Genomic DNA, 13,144 nt, shown 5'->3' with positions numbered 1-13,144 from the left:
AGGGTAGTGAAAGTGAAATAGTTTTTTCCAATATCCTTCAATGAAATTTGGTAGCAGATACTCCTGAAATAACAGGAATTTTGAATGTGGCAAAACAAATTCAGTTGGTGTAACATCTGAAGCTCCAAGGAAGTTACCTATGTCTGTTAAATTACACTCAGGAAGACTGTGAACATAGATCTTGAAGTTATCAAGCCTTGTGCTTCACTGCTGTCTTTAAGATATACACATAAACACTATGTATGTTTATATACATTTCTAATATTTCTCACACTGATTGGTAAATAAGACTTACATGATGCATGTCAGCTAATGACACAAGCTGATTCTGCAAGCTTGCAGGCTCCCTTTACTCATAGAGACCCCAAAATGGCAGAGCAGTTTCAGGCTTGGTCGCTTTTCTTTTGCTTATGGTGCTGCTAAGAGCATCTGTTAGAACAGCAGACAAAAAATCATTAAGAAAAAAGGCATATAACATACACTTTAAGAAGCCAACCCTGAGCAGAGTGCTTCTATAATAAAGAATAGGGATTTTTTTACATTAAATATTATTTAAAAAATATATCCTGTGTGAACAATGCTACTCTAAGCTATTTTTTTCTGATGCCTTTTTATCCACAGCTTACTATGCTTTCATCAGTATTTGTCTTAAAAATACTTACTGCATATATACTTATAGTGTGACTAGAAAGATTTTAAAGATGTTGTCCAGTTGAAAGCGCCTCCATTTTATTACCAAGTTATATTTCCAAAAACCATCCTGATAAATCATCACTCACTTGACAAGTTTCCTTCACAAGTTCTTAGCTTTTATATGAGCATGATTTCTAACCCCAGATGAATCTAAATAACTTTGTATTATTTTGGAATGTTGGCTGCACAATGGTGATTGCCGGCTTGGTTTGTTCATCTTACATTGTCTCTTCTTCAATACACCTTGCATGGCAAAGGAATGATCTACAATCCACCAGTAAATCATGAAGTGTTTTCTACTTCATTTTGTTCTATGTTTTGGTCTTTTACTCAAGATCCTATTGAATTATGTGCACTGATTTTGATCTGATTTCTCCCATTATACTTGCCTACATGCACCCTCTATCAAATTATATAAATAATGGCTATGTATCTGTCTCATTATGGACATATTTTGGACATCTGGCTGAATTTAAGTGGAGTTGGATAACCTTGCTAATCTGCCATCAGCATCTATTTACAAACTGTGTAGTATCTTTTGAACCCTATACTGCAATATATTGCTTCACAATTTTACCTTGAGAAGGTTATGTTTCATGGCACTATAGAGACAACAAGCTATATGCCCTATGCTACAGTAGTGCTATAATTTTTTTTCATGACTTTTCTAAAATAACATGATGGATTTATGGGAATTCACTGTTACTCCTGAACTTGAAAGGAGAGTTGAAAAGCCTGAAAGAATATGAGCCACTAGAATTTTACATTCCTGATATGAGTGAAACTAGACACGGTACAGTATAGGGTGATACAGGATTTATCTGCTGAAGTATTCAATGGAATTATTATTTTGGTTGTTCCTTCACAAAATTTTACCTGTGGTCAAGCACTAATAATTCGGGACATTTTTGATGCTTATGTCATTTTTGGAAAGTCAACAAATCACTATAAAATGCTAAATCTAAATCTCTTTTCTTCTGAAAATCATGCTCTACAGGCAACTGATGTCAGGCATAGATTCAAAGGGACTACAGCTGGTTTGTTGTTGTGCATGTAGAGCATTTATTGTACCCCGTAAGGAATTGGGGTATTTTTAGAACAGTGCTCATGATAGTTAATCCTTAATGTAGAAGAGCATAAAGGCTCATTAGGAGGCTCTCCATGGTGTCTCTTCCTAACTTCAGAGACTGATCATTTTAACAACTCTGAGTATAAGGCCATATCCCACCCTGGCTTTGTGTTCAGAATTCCTCTTGAGGTCATTGAAAGCCCCAGGCAAAAACCTAAAATACGGTCTTTTACTATATATATGTTTACACTTTTTAAAAAACATTGTTTAAAAAAAGAATCCCTTTCTTACAGCCCAGGGTATGTTACTGTGGCTGCCTGGTTGTCTTCTGTGGTTGTAATGGATTTTCTAACCTCCCTAATCATTTTGTTTATGACTGACAGAATACGTAAAGTACTAAAAGTACTACAGAAGACAATATTGAAGTTTATTAATGGATGCTGCTGATCCTTAATACAGCTAAGTCATGTTAATGTCTAAGACAGAAACAACTGTTAATGGAATTGTATTGTATTCCTACAACTACTTCATTATATTTTGAAAGGAGCACAAATATAAAAGACTATACAATTCTCTGCTCTGAAAGTGATATATAAAATACATTCAGAATATCTGATACTACACTATGTGTAGCTTTTTTTTTTTTTTCTTTGTCTGCTTTAATGTCTACAACTTGCAGGTCACTATTTCTACTTATTTTCCATCTAAAAATATTCTAAAATTAGGGATAAATTGTAGATTTTGGTGAACTATGTTTGGAGCTGCATTTTAACTTTTAAGTATAACTTCTCCTAATTATCTTTTTGTTTGTTTGTTTGTTTTTGTTTTTTCTTTTATTTGAAGGGGTGATAACAGCCATACAAAGCCATACATACATACACTTGAGGATGGGAAACAACTACTAGGAAATTAATAATATGTGTGATGTGCTTTGATTTGTTCTAGTGAAAAGCTAAATGTCTAACAGCTGTATTTATGTATATAATCATTATAATATATTGTGTTAGTATTCAATGCAAAATAAAGAATATTTAAACCATTGAAGTAACAAACAGTCCTTAGACTGTTGATAAACATTCCTGATAATGGCACAATGAAAAATCAGAGAAGCTAGCATGCCCAAGATGTTAAAACTAGGTAGAGAACATAAAATCTGCAGCAAGTGTCAAAAGCCCTCCTTACCACTGAGCACATAATGCGTTCTCTCTCAGTGGGGAGGGAACCACTGAGACCGTCACCCAGTTCTTGTGCAAAAGACTTAATGCAAGGCATACATGATCTCCATCTGTGGCACAACCTTTTCCTTTGGCACCTCTTTGTCATACTCAGAGCAATCCCAACAGTGGTGACACAAACAGAGTGGTGAGCATGCTACAGCCCACCAAAAAGGCCAGGGTAGAAATTAAGCCAGGCTGAGCAGAATGAAAATCCAAACCCTTCCGCCACATAGCATGCTTCCTCTCTGTTTTGTTAATACATATTGCAAACATTTGCAGCTACCTTCACATGACTACAAGCCTTTTCCTCACACATCTGCCAGTCTGTAGACCTGAACGTGGCAATGCAGCTGTGATTTTGACTCCTATTGATCAGAACAGCTAAACGGGCTTTTGTGGTCAGGAGCTAACCTATAAATGGTGAGGTCTTGGGGAGTTCAGTTTCTGAAGGCTGAGCTGTGGTGCCTGACTTACTGCTAATGGGCAGGTTTTCTTCATTATATTTTACTCTGATTTCTGATGGCGGGTGTTACAGGCATGGCACTGTTTATAGTTCACTTAAACAAAGTGTTCGGAGGCCAACCTATTCCACAGGAATTTGCCCAATACAAAGACCACTGTGTGCCATACAGAAGCAGTTTTGTATTTGTGCTCTGAGACTTTGAATTTCTCCAATTAGTCATGCTGGTGTAATACTTCTGTCTTCAAATTTGTTACAGCAGAGAGTAATTTGCCTCAAACATGCATATTTCTATTAACATAATTGTTTATTTATTCACCAAATAAGTTGAAGTGGGTGATGGTTATAATTATGTTACTGTCCCAATCTCACATTCATGAAATCAATTTTTGAATTCTCAAAAGTTGTTTTAAGCTCAGCATTATTTGATGTCTCCTACTGAATTATTTCAATTGAAAAAGGACTTTCTGACCCAATCGCACTTCCTGTTTGAAGTTCTGGATAGCGACAGCAGTCTGTTAGTGAGTTGTCAACCTGCCCAGATGGTGAATATCCAAGAACGCTGAAAGAGCTGAAGAATAAACAGGCTGATCTACTAAGAATACACAGTCCCTCATTAAAAGCCATTTATGTGCAAAAGAACTGGAAGTAACAAATATCGTGCCTATTTTTATAAAAAGTTCATAGGACGATCAGCAGAGTTTCAGACCAGAAAGATCCACATTTTTATCCAGTCAAATATCAGAAACAATAATTGAAAATTGAAGAATAATAATTCAGGAGAAAGCAGATAACAGAACAAGTGTGACAGACTGACTACTGAAGTTCAGGGTCCATAAATGAAAAACACTATACATAGAAAAGAAATGCTTGCAACCTTTAACAGTAAAGAAAATCAACTTGACATCATTGTGAACAACTCAACAAGAAACTGATCTCAATATATATACAACTATAGGAAAAAGCACATGATGTTAAAACACGTACAGAATAGTCAGGAGAATATAACACTGCATGTTATGGCAAAGCAGTGCTGTTGCCTCATCTGAGGTCCTTCATGTAGTACTAATTCACTCCTCCTGAAAACGCACTGTGGAACTATTAGGGACTCAGAGAAGTGTGGTAGATATCATTGAAGGTATGGAACAGGATGATGCTTGATTTTGTCAAACCCCGGGCCATAAAGAAAATACTTTCCCCCCCAAAAAAATTAAACATGGTATTCACTGCAATTGGCCATTATTGAGAACAAAAACATGACATTCAGAAAGCAAAGTCAATCAGTTACATGGACAAGGTATATAAACATTTTAACTCTCATTTTAGTAGTTAAAATCATTTATAATTATTAGGAAAGATGAGGTCCTTTACACTCTGTCAGAAGCATAGATATTTGGGACAAAATGATAGCCAAGAACTGGATTATGAATTTGTTTCAGTGTGGCATTTCCTATTTTCAGTCCTTGATACAACACATTGCCTAGAAATTAGTTCAACTTTGGTGAGAACTGCAAAACAATATATATAAGATGTACACATGAATGTCAGGAGCATTTAAAATACTGAGAACACAAACACAGGGAAAATCTGGGAGATACCAGAAACATATGTTTGGAGAATGGCAACAATTAGAAAATTTTGGCAAACTGTTTGCAAGTGCTTAAAAATGTAATTGCACAACCTTGGCTGGGTTCAGCTATGTAAGTCCTGACAGATATGGGCTCCCTTGGGAAGAACAGAACTCAGTCTTCTTATAAGTTTAGCAGAGTTGAATATTAGAACTATAGAAATATCATAAGCAAAGTATTTTATAGTTGAGCAGGTAATAGCTTTGTCCTGTGAATAATTTCTAGAATATGAGAAAAGATCACCAATTTTAGATAAGACTAAAGAACGAACAAATGAACACTAGGAACTTTCCAAACAATTGTGACATTTGAAAGCCCTATCCTGCTCCTTCTTCCCCTCCATATACAATAATATAATGATACTCCCCATTCAGCAAAAACACGGTAAATGTGTTGCTCTGGAGTGCAAAAGAAAGGAAGAAAATGAATGAAGTTGGAACAGAAACAGTTTGTGGTCAGGAAATCTGCTTAGTTTTGGAAACCTTAATTGGACCTGTGAATGCCTAAATTTCCTGATGTGTAGAAAACTACTGAAAAGAGAACATCCTTTTAATGCTTATGCATTTAAAGACTACCTAGTTTATAAACTGCAAACACCACTAAAAATCCACTGCTTTTAAATAATCCATACGCAATGGCATGAGTCCAGTTTTAAACCCTATCTTCAATTTGTCCTTAGCATTATTTAAGATAACAGTAACTCCTTCCAATGAAACTCCCTTCAGGGCTGGAACTAAGAAAAATATCTGGTACAGCAGCAGCTAGGGAAGCTCTGCCTTTCTATGCAGGGATCTGGAATACATCAAACCGTAGCAGCAGTACGATAATCATGTTGTATTAGCTTGAACCAAATAGGAAATGAATGTTTGTTCCAGAATTACAACTTATTTCAGAATTTCTGTAAAGTTATTTTGAGAGCAGTGACACTACCAAAAGATCTAGAAATAATAAAAAAGGAAGCTAATTTCAATTGCTTCTCAGAAAATCCTGCTGTTGGGGTGGTTGTGCATGTTGTCCAAAAGTATGCATAAATATGCATGTAACTAAGTAAAATTGAAAAATAATCAGTTAATTCAATGGCACGAGCTGCATCTTGTCAAAACTATTACAAATCCACTGTGCTACAGGGGTATCACTGTTTACAGCCAGAGCTCCCTTCAGCCAGTAAGCTGAGTTTTGTTGAGAGCATCTTTGTGTCCTTCCTGTTCAAAAAAGGCAGCCCTTGGAGGAAGGGTACAAGCTCTGTGTGTGCTCAGTGGTGGAAGTTTCCTTGAAATTCAGCTGCATGCCAGAGGCACTCCTCCCAAAGACAAGGACAACCCAGCAGTGTCTTGAGGACACCAATTCTTGCATTTCAGAGCATTACTGGTTTAGCTGAGATTTCAGAGGGAGTAATTGGCTTGTATGTATCATCAAACCCAAGCTCACTTCATGTCCACTTGCTGGGCAGCCAAGAACAGCTTGCAGTGTTCAGCAGACTGCAAAAGCTTGCTCAGCCCATTCCTGAGGGGCTGCCACACTGGCATGGTTAGCAGAATCCGAGCTCGCTGAGGTTACAAGGACATAAAAATAACTTCTGAGATAGAGCAGGGTTCAGCGTCCTGCCTACTTGGCCAGAGGCGATGCTTATAAAAAGAGCATGGGAAATCCACCACAATGATATCTCCAGATATCATTGCAGGGAAGAAAAAGAAACCATGTTTCCTGCCTTAAGGAACTACTCTTGTGGACAGCAAAATCCCTCAAATTGGGTACATTCTGTGTGCATGGTAGCAACAGGGTTTATTTTTTCCATAATGGGGAGTTCTGTTCTGCATTGCAGCTCCTGGAGGTAAGGAAGGAACACTGATTTCATTAAAAAAAAAAAAAAAAAAAAAAAAGACCCCATGAATATTTGTGACTTTGATGAATGGAAAGGATTTTAAAACCAGTTTTGCAAGTTTTTTTTATTATTATTATTTATTTATTTTGTTTTGTTTTGTTTTGTTTGTTTGTTTTTCCATAAGAAAAATTGTTAAAGTTGCATTTCAGATCATTTCACTTTGAACATGCTAGTGCAAGCAAATTGAGAGGCACAGGCATTGCACTAGCATGTTAGGACAAGATGAGAGGCATACAGGCTGAATCATACTGGTGTTTTATATATAGCACATAAATATGTTTTATATAAATAACATAACTATATTATTCATATACTTGCATGTACATGGTAGGGGCCCAGTATGCTAATATTGATTCATCACCTGTGACAAGCGAATGTACATTGTGTGTGATTTTTGTTCTGGGGAACGGTAGAATCCAAGGAAGAATAATCTCCTTTCAGTAAGGAATACAAATGAATGCTTAATAATTCATAAGAGATGGAAGTGAGGAAGTTTCCCCCTTCCTGGCCTGCAGAGCAGCCTCAGGCAGATAGCTTAAAGAATAGGATATGTACTAGGTAAGTGTCAAGAAATGCAATTGATGGAAATAGTTCTCTCCCCTGCCGCAAAGATAGACTGCACATTCAGTCATTCCTATCGCTGAAAAAATCAGTTCAGGTGACAATGAAAAAATATAATTGAAATAATTATCTCCTCTTAACAGCCACAAATGCCATTATAGAACAAAACAAAACAAGCAGAAATGATTGGTGGCAATTTTGAGCAATTTCCATTTTCCTCCACTCCTTGTGAGCTCCACTCCATCATTCGCAGATGACACCAAGTTAGGTGCGTGTGTCAATCTGCTCGAGGGTAGGAAAGCTCTGCAGGAGGATCTGGATAGGCTGCACCGATGGGCTGAGGTCAACTGCATGAAGTTCAACAAGGCCAAGTGCCGGGTCCTGCACCTGGGGCGCAATAACCCCAAGCAGAGCTACAGACTGGGAGAGGAATGGTTGGAGAGCTGCCAGGCGGAGAAGGACCTGGGAGTGATGGTGGATAGTCAGCTGAATATGGGCCAGCAGTGTGCTCAGGTGGCCAAGAAGGCCAACGGCATCCTGGCTTGTATCAGGAACAGCGTGACCAGCAGGGCGAGGGAGGTGATCATCCCCCTGTACTCAGCTCTGGTGAGGCCGCACCTCGAGTACTGTGTTCAGTTTTGGGCCCCTCGCTACAAGAAGGACATCGAGGTGCTTGAGCGGGTGCAGAGAAGGGCGACGAAGTTGGTGAGGGGCCTGGAGAACAAGTCCTACGAGGAGCGGCTGAGGGAGCTGGGCTTGTTCAGCCTGGAGAAGAGGAGGCTCAGGGGTGACCTTATCGCTCTTTTTAGGTACCTCAAGGGAGGCTGTAGCGAGGTGGGGGTTGGCCTGTTCTCCCACGTGCCTGGTGACAGGACGAGGGGGAATGGGCTTAAGTTGAGCCAGGGGAGTTTTAGGTTAGATGTTAGGAAGAACTTCTTCACTGAAAGGGTTGTTAGACATTGGAACAGGCTGCCCAGGGAAGTGGTGGAGTCACCATCCCTGGAAGTCTTCAAAAGACGTTTAGATGTAGAGCTTAGGGATATGGTTTAGTGGAGGGCTGTTAGCGTTAGGTTGGAGGTTGAACTCGATGACCTTGAGGTCTCTTCCAACCTAGAAATTCTGTGATTCTGTGATTCTGTGTAACACTCAATGGTTCAGATCAGCTGCGCTTCTACTGTTTGATTTTTGTACTGTACTGCCTGCCAGAAAAGAAATCTCTGGAAAATCACCATGAACATTAAGTTACATAATCTAGTTTTGGTTATCCTTTTTTTTTTTTTTTTTTTTCTCTGCAGTGCTGACTGCCATGAAGAAGGAAATAAATGCTTCGCTTTTTTTCTGCCACTAATTTCTAACTCAGTAATCTATAGAGGGCAGATATTTAATCATTACATTTCTATTCAAACATGTTGTAGAATGGTAACTGATATCGGTTGCCTACTTCTGCTTTCTCTATCTGTACTTCAAAGAGTGTATGCCCTTGCCTCTTTCAAGACCTTTGGCTTTGACAGCTGCATTGAACAAGATTATACAATAATCTCTGCTGTATGTAAGCAGCAATACCCACTAAATAACCGGACAAATTCCAAGGCAATTACCAATAAATCCTCCAAGAGAGTGGTGGAAAAAAACAAGTTAACAAAATTGCCAAACATGATCTTTTTCTAAACATCCACAAATTGGGATGGATTTGGGAAATAATTTAAAATAAAAAAGATGTTGGGCACTGACAGTGTCGAGATGTTAATTTTAGCTATTTCCAAAATAAAGCATTTAATTTCAGAAATGGCAAAATGTTTATTGGTACTGTTTTCTGCAGAAAAGTTTTCAACTCTATGTCTAGAAAAAATATATATCTAATAGAAGGTGGTGTTCCCCCTCCTCTTTCCCTCTTTCCCTATAATCACTCACTATTTGCTTGTTTTCAGAATACTACATTCTCAGTCTGGACACAGTCCTTTAAAAACATTTGAGAAGCACTAACCTAGGGGAATATGTACACAAATACTAGTGTGATTCTTCCTTCTCTTATATACATCAAATGCCATCTTTTTTTTTTTTTTTTTTTTTTTTTTTTTTTCTGGATTCCTTATACAATTCTTATTTTATTTCAGTTCATAGTGCATTTCCATATAAACAGAATGATTTTACTCTTTATGAGTAAATAAGAATCGTTCAAAGGGAACAGAGCTTTATTTAGTTTTATAGCTAATCCCATAAAGCTTTGCATTGCTAGAATAGTACTGACACATCAAATCAGAAAGTACAGTAAGGGAAAGGGAACACACCAAGGTTGGAAACTTGCAAATTTTTACTGCTTAAATGGCCCCAATAAACAACTGAAAAAGGAATGACAACAATTACAGTGTTACACTGATCCCATGATGTAGTATAAAAAAATCACGTGTGCTTTTCTGGAAAATTTTTACATATAGGAAGGATTCAGGTATCCTCAACTGATGAAATTACGCTGTATAGCACCACTTAGCAGAATAGCACCACACACATTTCTTTTTCCAGAAAGGAGATTTTTCCAGATTCAGGCTTTCACATTGTTGCTTTGCCAAGTTTATATTCAAAATATACAAGTTCTCCTAAAGAACTAAAAGTAATAGCCTTGAAAACATATATTTTAACTAACACTGATAGCTTTAAACATATAGGAATTCTATTTGTACCTTCACTGTGTCACAGAATAAACTATGCACGATTTAGTTTTCACTTGTCTTCCAGCATGTTGGTTAAATCCCTGACAGACTGACTTTCAATCACATCACATTGTCTTTTGATGGCATAGCGTGTCTATCACAGTAATATTACTTTTGCTTTAAGAGGGAACGCATCTGCAATTTATAAAATCACCATTTTTATACAGGAAAACATTTTCAAGATAGCTTGCACATTTTTAGATATACACATGCCATGGTTGTGTATACTATCATTGTGTTTGCAGGCTCAGAAATTTTTTATGACAGTTTTTTTATTTTTCTAATTTGCACACTATTAGTAATCATCCCAAAGGAACTCAACTGATTCTCTGTCAGCAGTCTAATTCAGGTAATTGAAGAAATTGGGCATACAACCAATGCACTTGTGCATGCACCCGAGATACTGAAAATACACCTGAGACAGAGGTACATGTGTATCACTAGAGGTGTAAATAAACATTTACAGTTTAAAACTCTCTTCACTGAGACTAACTCAGTAAGTTTTGCCTTATTAGCACGATGACAACAATCTGTAAGATTTCACTGCAGCAAGACTGCAAGTGCTATTCTGTTCCCTCTGAGTACCAGGGCAAACACCTGCTATTGTGAGTTGTAAAACTTACAGTAGTTTGGCCTATGGCAAATAGATTTATCATCAAGAAAAACAGTACCGACAATCATTTTCTTGTCTGTTAGTGAGCTACCAAAATACTGGTTCACTTAGAGGTTTATGTCCTTCAGTGTACAGAAAAGGATAATCAGAGAAATAAAGAGGAAGAATTAAGAGAAAAATTATCTTTTTTTTTTTTTTTTTTTTGGTCCAAGATACATGGGAACAACAGTCTTTTCCACTCAAATGGATAGAACAGCAGCAGTTCATACAGATCTTATCTTCACTGGGCTGAGACAGGACTACTTCAGTGAGAGCACAGTGAAGGACACTTACTCCTAGAAGGAGCCAAAAAAAAGATACTCTTTTTTTTCAAGACAAAGGACCTTTAATCTCAATTCACTCAGGATATGAGCAAGGAAAAGAGCCTTGGAAGCAATCTCTAAATCACAACACTCTGCTGTTTTTGAGGATTATCAGGCCTCCATAGGACACACACAGCCCTGGAGAATGGGGACTCTGTCTCTTGATCAAACCTGAAATATTACAAGCAAGGTTCATTAAGAAGAACCACTTAAGCATTGCTGGAGTTCTGGAATAAAGATGTTGTAAAGTCAGGCAACATCAAACCCAACTTCCTGTTGGTTTTGCTTTGAAAGGATTTGGGGGATATATTTAACCTCCTCCAGACAGAATCACAGAATGGTTGTTGAGGTTGGAAGGGACCTCTGGAGGACATCTGCTCCAAGCCTTCTGCTCAAGCAGGGCCACCTAGACCAATGGCTCAGGACTTTGTACAGACAGCTTTTGAATACCTCCAAGGATGAAGACTCCACCACATTTCTAAGCAACCTGTGCCAGTGTTCAGTCACCCTCTCCATAAAAAAACATTTCCTGATGTTCGGATGAATCTTCCTGTGTTTCAATTTGTGCCTATTGCCTCTACCCAAATGCTCCCTGGGGTTCTGTTCAGACTCAGATTCCCCCAAGGATTTCTCATGATTCATAATTCAATATGAGGTCAGTTTTTAGCATTTCTCTGTACAAGTCTTGACCTTCATGCCTAACTTTAGAAATGCAGATGTCTCTTAGGCATGGCGAAGCAGAGCCATTTCCTGTCCAACAGTAAACAGAATTTGTTAATGATCATCCCAGTATTTAACTATAACCAAACTGATAATAACTGTGAATAAAATTATTTGTTCACCCTGGCAATCTACTGTTCAGCCTTCCTTGAATAAATTATGTATAATGAAGTATTATAGACTTACATATACATATGTATATCAACCATATTTTATGTATGCATAGAAACCATAATGATATGTATGATTGACTGGCTCTTGCTCAAGGTGAGCCTAAAGGGCTGTCTGGTGAGGTGGACTGAAAACAGGCAGAACTGCCAGGCTCAGTGGGCTATGATCAGTGGAGTGGAGGCCAGTAACTGAGGGTGGAAACCAGGGATTGATACCAGGACTGGAAGTGTCTAACATCAGTGCAAGAAAAACATGGACATAACAGTGTGAGTCTAGCAAAAGGCCATGAAGACAATTAAGGTACTGAAGTATCTGTCATACAAAAAGAGGCTGAGAGAAGAGACAGTTTTGGGGATTCTTATCGATATGTATAAATATCTGACTAGGGGAGAGGGAGTGGGGAGGGGATGTCATAAAGACCATGGAGCAAGGCTCTTTTCAGTGGTGTCCAGTGACAGGACAACAAGCAATGGGCACAAATTACAATACAAAACAAAAGAAAATCCATTTAAACATATATATTTTTTTCTTTTCTATTTTTTTTTTTTTAATCTGTGAGGGTAATTGAATGCTGGAGCATGTTGCCTAGAGGGGTGGTGCAGTCTCCATCTTTGCAGATGTTCAAAACCCCAAAGAACACAGTCTTGAACGACCTATTCTAGTTGGCCTTCTTTGAGCAGAGGACTTGGACTAAATGACCCTTCAAGGGACCAGATAAGCCTACCAACCTCAGCCATTCCATGATTTCCGAACAACTCTGAATTGACTATGAGTTTGAATGAATGACCTGGGCAATGAACCTCCTTAATGCTGCAATAATCATTTATTTTATGGCATTCATGTGCAGAGGTGAACTGCTATTAGAATGCTCTTAAGAGATGGATGCATTTCAGGAGCTGATCTATTTTGGTGCTAAACCTTTTCAGAAGGAAAGGAGCAAATGCAAGTTTTATTTACTGTGTTGCTTTTTTTGCACTAGCCTATATTGGTTTTAAAGAATTTATTGCTAGACAACTTAAATCTCAAATTAAGATCTTAAAATTGGTTTTAAAGAAGTAGG

Source organism: Netta rufina (genome assembly GCF_964035555.1).
Source record: "Netta rufina genome assembly, chromosome: 7".
Lineage (NCBI taxonomy): Eukaryota > Metazoa > Chordata > Aves > Anseriformes > Anatidae > Netta > Netta rufina.
This window is presented reverse-complemented; position numbering follows the sequence as displayed.